Genomic DNA, 13,501 nt, shown 5'->3' on the forward strand with positions numbered 1-13,501 from the left:
ATTTGAATAGCCTTGAGAAGATGAAGGCTTAGCACTATGGATCACCCAACTACTTAACCTTCTCTGCTAAAAGAAGGACTATGGGTGACATGATAGCAGTATTCCAATATTTGAGGGGGCTGCCACCAAAAAGGAGGCCAACCAATTCTCCAAAGCTCCAGAAGGCAAGACAAGAAGCAATGGATGGAAACTAATCAAGGAGAGAAACAACCTAGGACTAAGGAGAAATGTTCTAACAGTGAGAGTAATTAATCAGTGGAACAGATTTCCTTCAGAGGTTGTGGGTGCTCCATCACTGAAGGCTCTTATGAAGAGATTGGATAGACAGCTGTCTGGAATGGCGTAGGGTCTGCTGTTTGAAAGAGGGTTGGACTAGAAAACCTCCAAATGATGAGTGTGACCTCGTCGAAACGTCGCCAGAAATTTCCAAATCCTACGCGGGAAGAAACCCGAATATATCAATAAAATTAACTGCCTTGGAAATGGCCCTGGGTTGGGCCGAGAGGCAAAACAGGAGCTGTGATGTTCCTTCAATATACCAGGGTGATTCGACACAAAATGTAACCCTTCCCTGGTACAGAGCTGAAGGGATTGGATACTGTAGCCTAGAGGATAATTCTCTGCCTTACAAGGCAAAGGTTGCAGGTTCAAGTCCCAGTGGGTATGGCTAGCTGATGAGGCCAAAATATGGCCGAAATATATCTATCCTAGTCTCCCTTAATTTTCAAATTCAGCTTAAACATGTGACATATATATATATATATATATATATGTCATATATATATATATATACACATACACACACATACATACATACATACATACATACATACATACATACATATATATATATATATATATACAGTGATCTCTCGATTAGCGCGGGGGTTACGTTCCAAGACCTCCCGCGCTAACCGATTTCCGCGTTATACTGGATGCGGAAGTAAAAAACCTTCTGCGCATGTGCGCCATTTTTTTTCATGGCCGCACATGCGCAGATGGTGGAGTTTGCGTGTGGGCGGCGGGGAAGACCAAGGGAAGATTCCTTCAGCCGCCCAACAGCTGATCTGCTCCGCAGCGCGGAAGCAGCGAGGAGCCGAAGATGGGGTAAAGGCAAAGGGGAAACCCCATCTTCGGCTCCTCGCTGCTGCCGCGCTGCGGAGCGGATCAGGTGTTGGGCGGCTGAAGGAACCTTCCCTTGGTCTTCCCGCTTGCCGCTTGCCAGTCCACACACGCCCCCCTGGATGAGCCGGCCACAGGGGCGAGGGGTGGGGATGAAGGGGCAGGACTTCCCGGGCGGAAGGCATGCTCGGCTCTGCCGCTCCAGCCCCTTTCGGCCGAGCAGCCAGGGAAGTCGAGCCAGGCGTGGCGGCGGCCTGCGCCGATGTTCCCCGCTGCGACGGAAGGCAGTCGCTTGGCTAGGGAGGCTCGGCCGAAAGCGGCTGGAGCGGCAGAGCCGAGCACGCCTTCCACCCAGCGATTGTTCCGCTGCCGCCAGCATGGCCTGGCTGGCAGCGGAAAATGTAACGGAGCCCACGGGGGATTCGCCTTCCTCCCACCCGCAGCCGAGACTGATTGTGGGCTCCTTCGCAACCTCGGAGAGCTTCCGGGGCATGAAAGCTCACGAAAACCAGGAAGCTCTCCGAGGTTGCGAAGGAGCCCACGATCAGTCGGCTGCCGGCGGGAGGAAAGCGAATGCCATGGGGCTGGGCTCGGCTCCCCCCTCGGCTCCCCCCCTTACCAGCCCCGCCGCGGAAGGCTCCATTCTGTTCCCTGCCGGCCCGATTGAGCGGCCGGCGGTCTCCATTCAGGGAACAGAATAATAAAAAAAAATTTAAAAAAATTTTTTTTTTTAAAAAAATAATATTTTAATATTTTATTTTTTAAATAATATTTTTTGAAAAACCGCGTTGCAGCGTTTCGCGCTAATCGAGAACGCGCAAGTCGAGGGACCACTGTATATATAATGGTCTTGGTATATTCGGGTTTCTTCCCGTGTAGGATTTGGAAATTTCTGGCGACGTTTCGATGAGGTCCCACTCATCATCTTCAGGCTGGTGTTTCTCTCCTTGATCTCAAGTGAGCACTGCGAGACCTGAGCTGCATTCCTTCTATAAATACTGGTGGCTGGGTGTGGTTTGATGGCTCAGCAATTGCCTGCTGTGTAGAAACTTCCTGGTGAGTCAGAGGGGTAACAATTGGGGTCGTTGATGTAGCTGAGGTATGCTGATTAGTTAATGGTTGTAGATTAGGTGTGATGTCCTGAGTAGTTGGGACTTGCAGGTTACTTGATTGCTTTACAATGTGTGTCCTGAGTCTGGTTTCTACGAAAACAAATATATATATAAATATATATATATGTTTTTTTATGTCGGATCACCCTGGTATATTGAAGGAACGTCACAGCTAAAAAAACATTTGACATATATGTATATATATAAAATTAAAACCTACTTTAGCTACAATTGTTTCAAAACAAAACAGCCTAAATGTAGGTTGATCTATAGTAAAGCCCATTCCAATAATGCTAATAATTAAGCAATTTTATATACTGTTCATGCATTCATGCTTCTTGGTTTTGCTCAAAATTTGCAAAGCCTAGGGGTGTTTTTAAACTGCCATTTCAGCAAAACATGCCTATGTCACAATGACTTATATCCCTACATAATCAGGCAACGTAATTTTGACTGCACTAAAAGAAGCTTAGTAATACAGTGAACCCTCGATCATCGCGAGGGTTCCGTTCCAGGACCCCAAGCGATGATCGATTTTTCGCGAAGTAGCGGTGCGGAAGTAAAAACACCATCTGCGCATGTGCAGATGGTGTTTTTACTTCCACCGCCGCAACGCGTTGCTGGGGAGCGCGCGCGCGTTGCTGGGGCCGCTCCCCAGCTGGGGAGCGGATTTGGGGTTTCCCCAAGCGCGCGCGAGTTGCTGGGGCCGCTTCCCAGCTGGGGAGCGGATCTGGGGTTTCCCCAAGCGCGCGCGCGTTGCTGGGGCCGCTTCCCAGCTGGGGAGCGGATCTGGGGTTTCCCCAATCGCGCGCGCGTTGCTGGGGCCGCTTCCCAGCTGGGGAGCGGATCTGGGGTTTCCCCAAGCGCGCGCGCGTTGCTGGGGCCGCTTCCCAGCTGGGGAGCGGAGCCGGGGTTTCCCCAAGCGCGCGCGCGTTGCTGGGGCTGCTCCCCAGCTGGGGAGCGGATCTGGGGTTTCCCCAAGCGCGCGCGCGTTGCCGGCTCCGCTTCCCAGCTGGGAAGCGAAGCTAGGCTGCCCCAAGCTCGCGCGCGCCGCCCCGCCCGCCCACGCTGTTGCCGGCTCCGCTTCCCAGCTGGGAAGCGGAGCTAGGCTGCCCCAAGCTCGCGCGCGCGCCGCCCGCCCGCCCACGCTGTTGCCGGCTCCGCTTCCCAGCTGGGAAGCGGAGCTAGGCTGCCCCAAGCTCGCGCGCGCCGCCCGCCCGCCCACGCTGTTGCCGGCTCCGCTTCCCAGCTGGGAAGCGGAGCTAGGCTGCCCCAAGCTCGCGCGCGCCGCCCGCCCGCCCACGCTGTTGCCGGCTCCGCTTCCCAGCTGGGAAGCGGAGCTAGGCTGCCCCAAGCTCGCGCTCCAGCCCACCGCCGCTGGGGTCTTACCCGGGCAAGAGGGGGAAGACCCAGGGAAGCCTCTGCCCGGCAGGGAAACTCCACCATCTACGCATGCGTGGAAGGGCATGCATGCGCAGATGGTGGAGTTTACTTCCGGGTTGAAAACTAGCGAAATAGCCCTTTCGCGATCCTTGAGGACGCGAAACTCGAGGGTTCACTGTATACATAGAGATTGTACAGTAGAATCTGTGGTCACAACCATAAATCATTCCATAACTTTGGTTGCAAACTGATTTGGTTCTGACCTGAACCTAGCTTTGAAAATCTGGTGCTTACCAAAAAAAAAAAAAAAGGCATGAAGTGGAAATCAGCTATGAAAAAAGAAACAAAAACCTTGTGAGTTTTTTGGTTGGAACCTGATTTGGTCTTGGTCAATAGCGTTCCTGACCATAGGGTCTACTGTATTTGCACGTAGGCAAAATTGTTTCAGTGGACATACAAACTGCAGAATTATCATTTACCTCCTCCACCAGGATTGTAGCAATTTGCTTTTATTATTCTTGCACTGAGAAATAAATTCACAATTCTCCTAGTTAGTCACCTTTACTTGTCATGCTGCCTTCCTGAAAGATTAAACTAGCAGGGGGCCTAGGTTTCCTTTTACTATTGTCCATCCTCTATAAAAAGATGTCAAGTGAGGTTTCTATCCTGGTAACTTGCCCATCTGATCTGTTTGAATCATGCCATGTCTAAGACACTGCAAAGGTGAGTTTATGCTTGTCTTGTGACTGCTTTCACCATATAATGAACCTTATCTTTATTTTTATGGCCCCTTGGAGACTTTCTCTGGTCCTTAGTCTTTGCTTCCTGTGTAGCTATGTGGAGATATTATGTGGACTGGAGAGCAGCCATACATGAAATGTAATCTTGCAGGCCAGAGAATTGCTTTCCTCTATTAATATTAACTAATGTTGTTTTAGAATATGGATACTAAGTTTTAGAAACAGATTACTATGATAGTCTGTACTGACTATGTACTGAGCTTGAAATAACAGGATGGGGACTATTTAAAAATGCACGTTTTTAATACTTTTGTACAGTATATCCACTCCCAATCTTGTGTCTTCTTACTCAACTAAAGTTTCTGTTTTCCTGGATGACCTAACCATTGGCCATGTTGACTGCTCCAGATATTCTTTTAGTCATTCTTTCAAGAGGAGTTTTTCTAAAATTAGTGGTCAATGGACTAGAACCTATATGGTTTAACTGAGGTCAGATACCTTGTTTATTATGTCAGCACAAATATTTGTTTTTTCCTGATAAACAAAGCACTTGTTTACGTTTCTAACATATCTCATCCTCCTGAAGAATCAACATTTTTAGGAGAAACTTACAAACAGCAGGAAGTAAACTGGAACAGGCTGTTCCCAGTAAGACCATTGGTTCAACTGCCCCAGTATGGCTTACGCTGGCTAGGATGCACTAGGGCAAATTGGCTGGCTTCCCATTTCCTATTACGCCATTTGAATATATCTATCAAAGCAATTGGTGGATTCTTATGGCTTTTTTGCCCTTGCTCTTCAGTGGATCACCAGCTGAGCTGGCACAGTAAGGCAGGTTTGACTTCAGAATTTGACCCATTGCCTCTCATGGTCTCTTGCCATTGCCCACTATGATGGAGAGTTAACCTCCCAAATGGGTTTTGTAAGCAGGCATATTTTGGGCAAACACCAAGAAGATAGTAATGAATAGCCAGAGGCATAGTTTCAGATTATTTTCAAAGGATCAATATTTTTGGGTTGCTATGTAAATATGATAACTTGATAAGGTCTTATTATGCAGACAGGAATGTAGCAAGCTTAAGCCTGATGCATCATTATAGATTTCTCAACTCAATGAATATATATTCAGTGATGATTGTTTATGCTAAGGAGATCTCTGAGTCTGTGAAAGACCTACTTTCTGGAAATGAAGTAAGATGATCCATGATATCTATGTCATTGACAACGATGGCTCCTGTTGTTTATTTAAGCTACTGGGATAGACTGCCTGTGATTCACCATTCTCCTCCTTGTCCAGACATTCATACCGAAGCAACCTCGTATATGTTAGCCTAGGTAAGATTTTGTCACTTCAGAACATGCTGTTTAATATTTCCTTTCTATCTGGACTAGCAGCCAGTAGCAGGGTGAAAAATAGATAACTATTAAGTCATATGCCTTTTCATGACTATACCATGGGCCTTCCCACTGTCTACCCATTCACCCATCCACGCCAGCAGAAAACTATATTGGAATGCATTTCACTGTCCCAACTGATGATTCTTTTTTATTTAATTTTTTAAATTAATTTTTCTTTAGACAAACAGCACAAACAACATTTAACATTTAAAGGAGCTACAGTTGCTCCACTGATCAAAGAAGTCTAACCAATACAGAAAGAAAAAAGTCTAACTGTAATCAGATCCATACAGAAAAACAATTAATAATATCTATGATATTATAATTCATTTAGTTAAAATCAGTTCTAATATCAATATACCGGTAATACTAAAATATGACATTCAATTCTATATTTTCATTTTAATAATATAATTAAACTAATTAAAGCCAATTAATTAAACATGAAAAACTTATAATTACTATATAATTACTATACTATATAATTATACACTTTAAAATCTATTTCTTTATGTTCTGTCTGGGTTTTCCCAGACCTCAACACCAACTGAAAAAACAGCCAGACACTCTGGTAAAAGCCAAAAGTATTTTATAGCTGGAAAAAATAAGCACAAAGGAAAACCTGTCTTCACAACAGACAAGCTATAATACGTTACAGCAGGGTCCTGATGTCCAGTCAATACCACAAGCTTCTTGCTGGCACCCCCCCCCCCCCCAAGGTTTCAATAGTCCAAGGCACAAACCAGGATTGTAAGCCACCAAAGTTCACAGACAGGTCTCACGAATCTCCAAGATAAAACTCCACAAGCCAGGAAGGGTGGGTCCGCCTTTTATCCTTTCCCAAGAGCACCACACCCAAACCCAGCTGTGACCTCTAATGCTGGAAATACTTAGCCAATTGAGTCCGTCTCTGATTAGCTCTCCTTTGTCGCATATCTATGATGTCTTGAGCATTTTCCCCTAAGGAATCCAGGCTGCTTGCTGGGGAGAGCTCCCCCTGGTGGGACTCTGGCTGTCCTTCTTCTTCAGCCTGGGATTCCTCTTCCTCGTCAGTCTGCACCTCCTGTTCCTCAGCCTCTCCCTCTGAGCTGGAAACCGACAGAAGGTCAGCCATTCCCGGAGGGGTCCCAGACTGAACCACAACACTTTATATCTAATTTAACAATATAATTAAATATTTAAAATCAGTTACTCGCTCTAAAAAAACCCTTGTCCTTTAAATTTCTTAATATAAAACTATCCTTAAAATTTCAATATATCATTTATTTAATTTAATAAATTCAAATGTTTTAAAATTGTTCATATATTATTAAAACTCTTTTTTAATATTCCACCAATTATACTATCTATCTAGTCTTCGGAGAGGGGCGGCATACCAATCTAATAAATACAAATACAAATATACACTTTCCCCCACGTTTTATAAAACTCTGTTTCTATTTGATTGTTTAACTGTCTTGTCATCATGTCTAATTCTGCACATTCCATAATTTTTTTAAATGCTTCTTCATCTTTTGGTATTTCCTTATCTTTCCATTTTTGCGCAAACATAATTCTTGCCGCTACTAAAATATGAATTATTAAATAATATATTTCTTTTTTATATTTAGTATCACAAATGCCTAATAGGAAGAATTCCGGGGTCTTTTTAATCTTCTTATGATGATTCTTATCCTCCATCAGATTCCCAGTGATGTTATGGTGCAGCAAGGCTCTGCACTGTCACCATTTCTGTTTATTTTGGTCTTGGATACCATCATGCATAGACAGACCCTGGACTATGCTCTGTGAGAATAATGTTATGCTTGCTTTTACCACCAGAGGCGAACTACAGCAGCAAGGTCAAATATGGAATGATCACCTCAACCATTTCAGACTCGGCCTCAACATCAAGAAAGTGGAATATCTCCATGCTATGGAAATGCGAATGCTCCACTGGATATCAGGCATCTCCCTTCTTGACCATATCACAAATGACAACATTTTGGTGTGGCACCAATAGAGAAGATAAGAGAAGGCCGACTCCACTGGTATAGACATGTCCTGAGAGCAGCACCTTCCACCATTGCCTAGGCTGCCTATCAACTAGAACCAGCCATTGTTTTGGGCATCCAAAATAGAGATGGCAAGACACAACCAACAAAGATATGCAAGCAAAGTGACATTCAATGATCTGAATGGAAGGAATTGCAGGAAAAGAAGAAGAAGAAGAAGAAGAAGAAGAAGAAGAAGAAGAAGAAGAAGAAGAAGAAGAAGAAGAAGAAGAATGGTCTGACTGAAGAAGGCCTATCCTGTCTATTGTGTTGGTTCCTAATACTTACCAATCATCAAACTCATCAGAGCTTATAGGTGACAAAGCCAAAAGGATTTTATAAATCTTGAAGTTACTATTGGGCAAAATCGGAATAAGGAGCATGGTACAGGTAAGGGCAATTACAACCTATTTCAATCATGAGAGGGGACAGGATTAAGACATATAAGGGAGAAGCAGGGAGGAAAAAGGGATATGGCTACAGCATATTTGCCCAGCAATTTGGACCAACCTTTTCCTTGCCTCCCTTAACCTAGGGCAGCTTTCCTTCCCTTGAGTAAAACACATTCTTTGAATAAGAAAAACAAGTGACTAAGGAGCTGGGAGGAAGCAATTCCACACCCAGTAACTTCAAAATATTTGAAGATGATTTGAAGACAAGCAGCAGCAGTGCCACTGGGCTAATGTCTAAGGACTCCGTAGAACAAGGAGCAGAAAGGCTTAAAATTATGCCTCAAATTGAATAGTATCAAACTGTATCTTTCACCATTGGGTGATGCCTATCACACACAAGGAGCAATAAGACTCAGAAGGTTGAATAGAAGAATGCACCAAACTTTTCTTGTGAGGTGATGGTCCCCTCTTAATTTTTTTTATTATTTTAAAATAAAGGGTCCCCCCCACCATCCATGTATCTGGAGGGATGTGATTCTTTAATGGACTGAAACTAGTTTCCTTCCTTAGACAGCAAAGGATATTCATCCTCAGTTCTCAGTCTGGGCTCAGCTGCATTCCAGTTGTATGTTTGTCAGAGAATCGCCTCCCTTAATCCGACTTATCCTGTGTATCCCGGCTGCCCTCCTGATTAGTAACGCACTATACTGGGGCAGACATTAAGAAAACATCCTCTTAATAAAGATAAATTGTCTACTTTGCATATGAATGAGGAAAAAATTAATTAATTAAACATTAAGTATTAAAATCCGGAACCACATGTTTAATGCTCCCATGATCAGATATTTTTTTTAAAAAAAAAATTCCTGTAAAATAGATCTTGAGGTTTTGTCCCTGAGCTTTTGCAGATGATAATTCAATTACAAGAGAAAGTGCAGCTATGGCTGGAAACATACCCATCTTTATTTTATAGCAAGCATAATTGTTGTGGTGAATATGTATTTTACTAGAGCTCAAAGTGCATAAGACGAAAATCCAGCTTCCTCTTTCCTTGGCAAGCATTCCTGTTAGTGCAGTACAGTTAGCAAATTTTGAGTCCAAGATGATGAAATTACTATAGTTGAATAGACCCAAGTAATGGGTAATGAATGCAGCAATAATTAGGCTAAAATAGATACTTTCCATCCACTGATAATAAGCCCAATTGGGCTTTTGCGTGCATGGCAATAAGACCAAGTGCTTATTTCAGTGTTCAAAAAAATTATAAGACAGGGGAGGGTTTTTTTGGGGGGGGGGGGGGAGGAAACCCGGTAGATATTGTTGGACCTAAGTTCTCATCATGTCCAATTCAGCATAGATAAATTGCCCTGGGAGATCTACTCTTATTTCTGGAATGTTATAACATACTAGATAAGTGATGGTGAACCTTTTCCCCTCAGGTGCAGAAAGAGTGTGGGCATGCACTATCACGCATGCACGAATGCCCACACCCATAATTCAATGCCTGAGGAGGACGAAAACAGCTTCCCCCATCCCCTGGAGGCCCTCTGGAGGCTGGAAACAGCCTGTTTCCCAACTTCTGGTGGGCCCAGTAGGCTTGTGTTTTGCCCTCCCCAGGCTCCAAAGGCTTCATTGGAGCTGGAGGATGGTAAAAAAAACTCTTCCCCATCCACCCAGAGGCTTTCTGGAAGCCAAAAACACCCTCCCAGAGCTTCTGTGTGAGCCAAAATCAGCTGGCCAGCACACACATGCACATCGGAGCTGAGCTAGGTTCACCATCACTGTACTAGATCCAAGTCTAAATGCATTTAGATTTTAGAACATAGTATTTACTTGCCCAGAAAGGCCCGCAATAAAGCAGAATTGACTCGACTAAGAGGCATCTATTCTTATTATTTCATGATTAGGGATCCTATGGTTCTTCAGGTGTTTTAGTTTCTGACTTTACTTAATCCTGCTCAGAAGCAATGCTTACTGAGACTGGTATTAGACAAAGGTGCTCCAGTTCCATAGTTCCACTGTAAAACAAAACACAGAGTGTATTTGCTGGAGTGAAGCATGAAACATCACAAAAAGGCTATTAATACACTTGCTTAGAATGACACAAGTGACCGAAATAGTTCCTGCCCTTGTTAAAGACTTCTAAAAATAACTCCAAAGTGAGGGGCACTTGTGTTTGTAATATTACTCTATTAAACATACATGCTCAGATATTTCAGCCTTCAGGATGATAAGAGGATGCAATTGGACATTCTCACGACCCTATTTCATCATGGAAAGTTCTGTAAGGACAGGATTTCTGACCTGAATCTGCTGTGACAATTTCTGATCCCAGTTAAGGGTGTACACATTACTGGTCCAAAATCTACCAATCCTTCTAGACTCACACCTCCTATTTGAGGAGCAGATGGCAGCTAGGCTAGAGGGTGTTTGCATAGTTGCAGCATATAAACCAATTATACTTTTCTAGACTTGGAATCATACTCATAGTCACTTGTGTCTTGTCAACTTTCAGTTGGTCAATTGTAATGCCCTAAACATTCAATACCACCGGCAACACTGCTATCCTTCAAAAAGACCTCAACCATATAGCCGAATAGTCAAAAACCCGGCAACTTTAAATCTCAACCACTAAATGCTCCGTCTTACACATTGGAAAAAAGAATCCGAATACTAAATATAAACTTGGAGGAACTGAACTTATTGATGACCCTCACTCAGGGGTGGGCTTCGGATGGGGGGGGAACACAGTGGGGTAGCGAAAATGGAGCTCCACCCCAGAGCACACAATTTGCACTGAAAGATGTTGAAAGAAAATGCAGGGTGTCCTGCATAAGCCACGTCCACAGTGTGGTAGTAAAAATTTTGGTAGCCCTTCACTGCCCTCACTCTGTCAAAGACTTTGGAGTACTCATATCCAATGATCTAAGTCCTAGAGCCCACTGCAACAACATTGCCAAAAAGACTTTAAGAGTTGTTAACCTAATCCTTCACAGCTTCTTCTCTGGTAATATCTACTGACAAGAGCTTACAAAACATTTGTCAGGCCTATCCTAGAATACAGCTCACCTGTATGGAACTCACATTGCATATCTGACATCAATACAATTGAGAGAGTCCAGAAATATTTCACAAGAAGAGTCCTTTACTCCTCTTCTCACAACAAATACCTTACTCCACCAGACTTGAAATTCTCTGATTAGACAGTTCGCGGAGAGGGGCGGCATACAAATCTAAATAATAATAATAATAATAATAATAATAATAATAATAATAATAATAATAATAAAAAACAACTTACAACTCCAACACCTCTGTTCTGACTTAACTATTGTTCATAAAATCATATACCAAAATGTCCTACCTGTTAGTGAATTATTCACCTTCAACCGCAACAACACACGAGCATGTAATAGATTTAAACTAAATGTCCACTGCTCCAAACTAGATTGCAAAAAATATGACTTCAGCAACAGAGCTATCAATGCCTGGAAAGCTCTACCTGACTCTGTGGTTTCTACTCCCAACCCCAAAATCTTTAACCTTAGATTATCTACAATTGACCTCTCCCCCTTTCTAAGAGATCTGTAAGTGCACCATTGTGCCTACGGTCCCTGTGCTAATGTTCTATTGTCTTCTATCATTACTTCTTATCATTACCTATCTAATGTTTATTTATACAAATTACCTATAATTGTTTGACAAATATAAATAAATAAATAACAAACAAACAAACAAACAAACAAACAACAACAAACAACAACAAACATGGGGCTGCCTTTGATGGACATTCAGAAACTGCGATACATCGAGAATGCCCAAGTTCAAGTTGTTTTATATATATAAGCTACATTCAGAGTATAAGGTGCACCCAAATTTCCAGCCTCTTTTGGGGGGGGGGAAGGTGCGTCTTATACTCTGAAAAATACGGTGATATATATAAGACGCACCTTTCCCCCCCCTAAAAGAGGCTGGAAATTTGGGTGCGCCTTATACTCTGAATGTAGCTGTTGTGGTTAGCTCTGGCCCAGCTCCTGCCCCAAGGAATGTGGAGGTGGATGTGGGGGAGACATCCACATGCCGCAGGCCTGTTTTGCTCCCAGTAGAATCTGCCGATGAAGTCTCCTCTGACCAAGGAAGCGAGAGTGACAGGGAAGAGGGGAGTTTGGCAGACAGCCCAGGAGGAGATCAATCATCTGTATCATCCCTGGATTCTGAACAAGAATTAATGACACATCCACACATGCGTAGAGTGATGCATAGGAGACAACAACTGAAGGATTATTACAAGAGAAAATGAGGCCACCTGTGGTTGGGTGGGGCTGCTGTAATTAGTGCTACAGATAAAAGTGCAGCCTGGTGATTTAGCCTCATGGCAGTTTATCTGATTCATTGTTTCGTCAAGATCGTGGTTTTTGTACTGTTCAGGATTTTGTGTGTGGACTCTCTGGACTTTAGAATTGGACTCAATTTTCCAGTTATTGGGTGAGCAATTGGACTGTATTTAACCTGTGCCTTGTGTGTACCAGAAAATCCCTTTGACATTTAAAAAGGGAGCTGCTTCTGTTTTTCTGTTCATAAAAACCTTTGGGTTTTCCTTTTATCATGTGGTGTGTGTCTTCCTGGACTAATTACTCTGTAATTACGGGTGGTTGAAACACAAGCAGAACAGTAGCTTTTTCAAAGCTTTTTTTTTTTAGCCCTAATGAGTTGCTAAGGAGTGGAGTGAAGTGATCTTCCCTGCTTTGCTAGCTAAGCAATCTTCCCTTTGCCTGTTTTTCTCATTGTTTCTCTCTCTGAAGAGAGAGAGAAGTGTTTTAGCTACTGTTTTTGATCCACAACCAGGGAATAAAAAGCAAGCAGGCGTGCCCAAAACTAGCAAACTAATGTGCTGAAGCTGACCAGGCTAAAGAGTAGCCAGGCGAATGCCTGGTAAGCAGATTATTTCCCCCCCTATTTTTCTCCCCCAAAACTTGGGCACGTCTTACACTTCGAAAAATACAGTAACTGTGTAATATCACTATGTTGATAGCTGCACTAGTTCTTTGAACACTTGTGAATATAGTTCATAATATAATGTTCTATTCTAAAACTTTTAAGGTTTCTGATGTGGGTATTTTGAGGACTGCCTTCTTCCTATGTCCTCTATCTCTCCAGTAAAACTTTAAAGCGGTGTGTGTGTGTGGGGAGAGCTTCCTCCAGGTTCTTACCTTCAGGGAATGCATTTAACCTCAGAGGCAGGTCTTCTCTGTTGCTATCCGCTTTTTTTTTTTTGGAACACTTTGTCCCTCTCCCTGGAGCTAAAGTGATCCCTCAGGCTT

Source organism: Erythrolamprus reginae, chromosome 2 (genome assembly GCF_031021105.1).
Source record: "Erythrolamprus reginae isolate rEryReg1 chromosome 2, rEryReg1.hap1, whole genome shotgun sequence".
Lineage (NCBI taxonomy): Eukaryota > Metazoa > Chordata > Lepidosauria > Squamata > Dipsadidae > Erythrolamprus > Erythrolamprus reginae.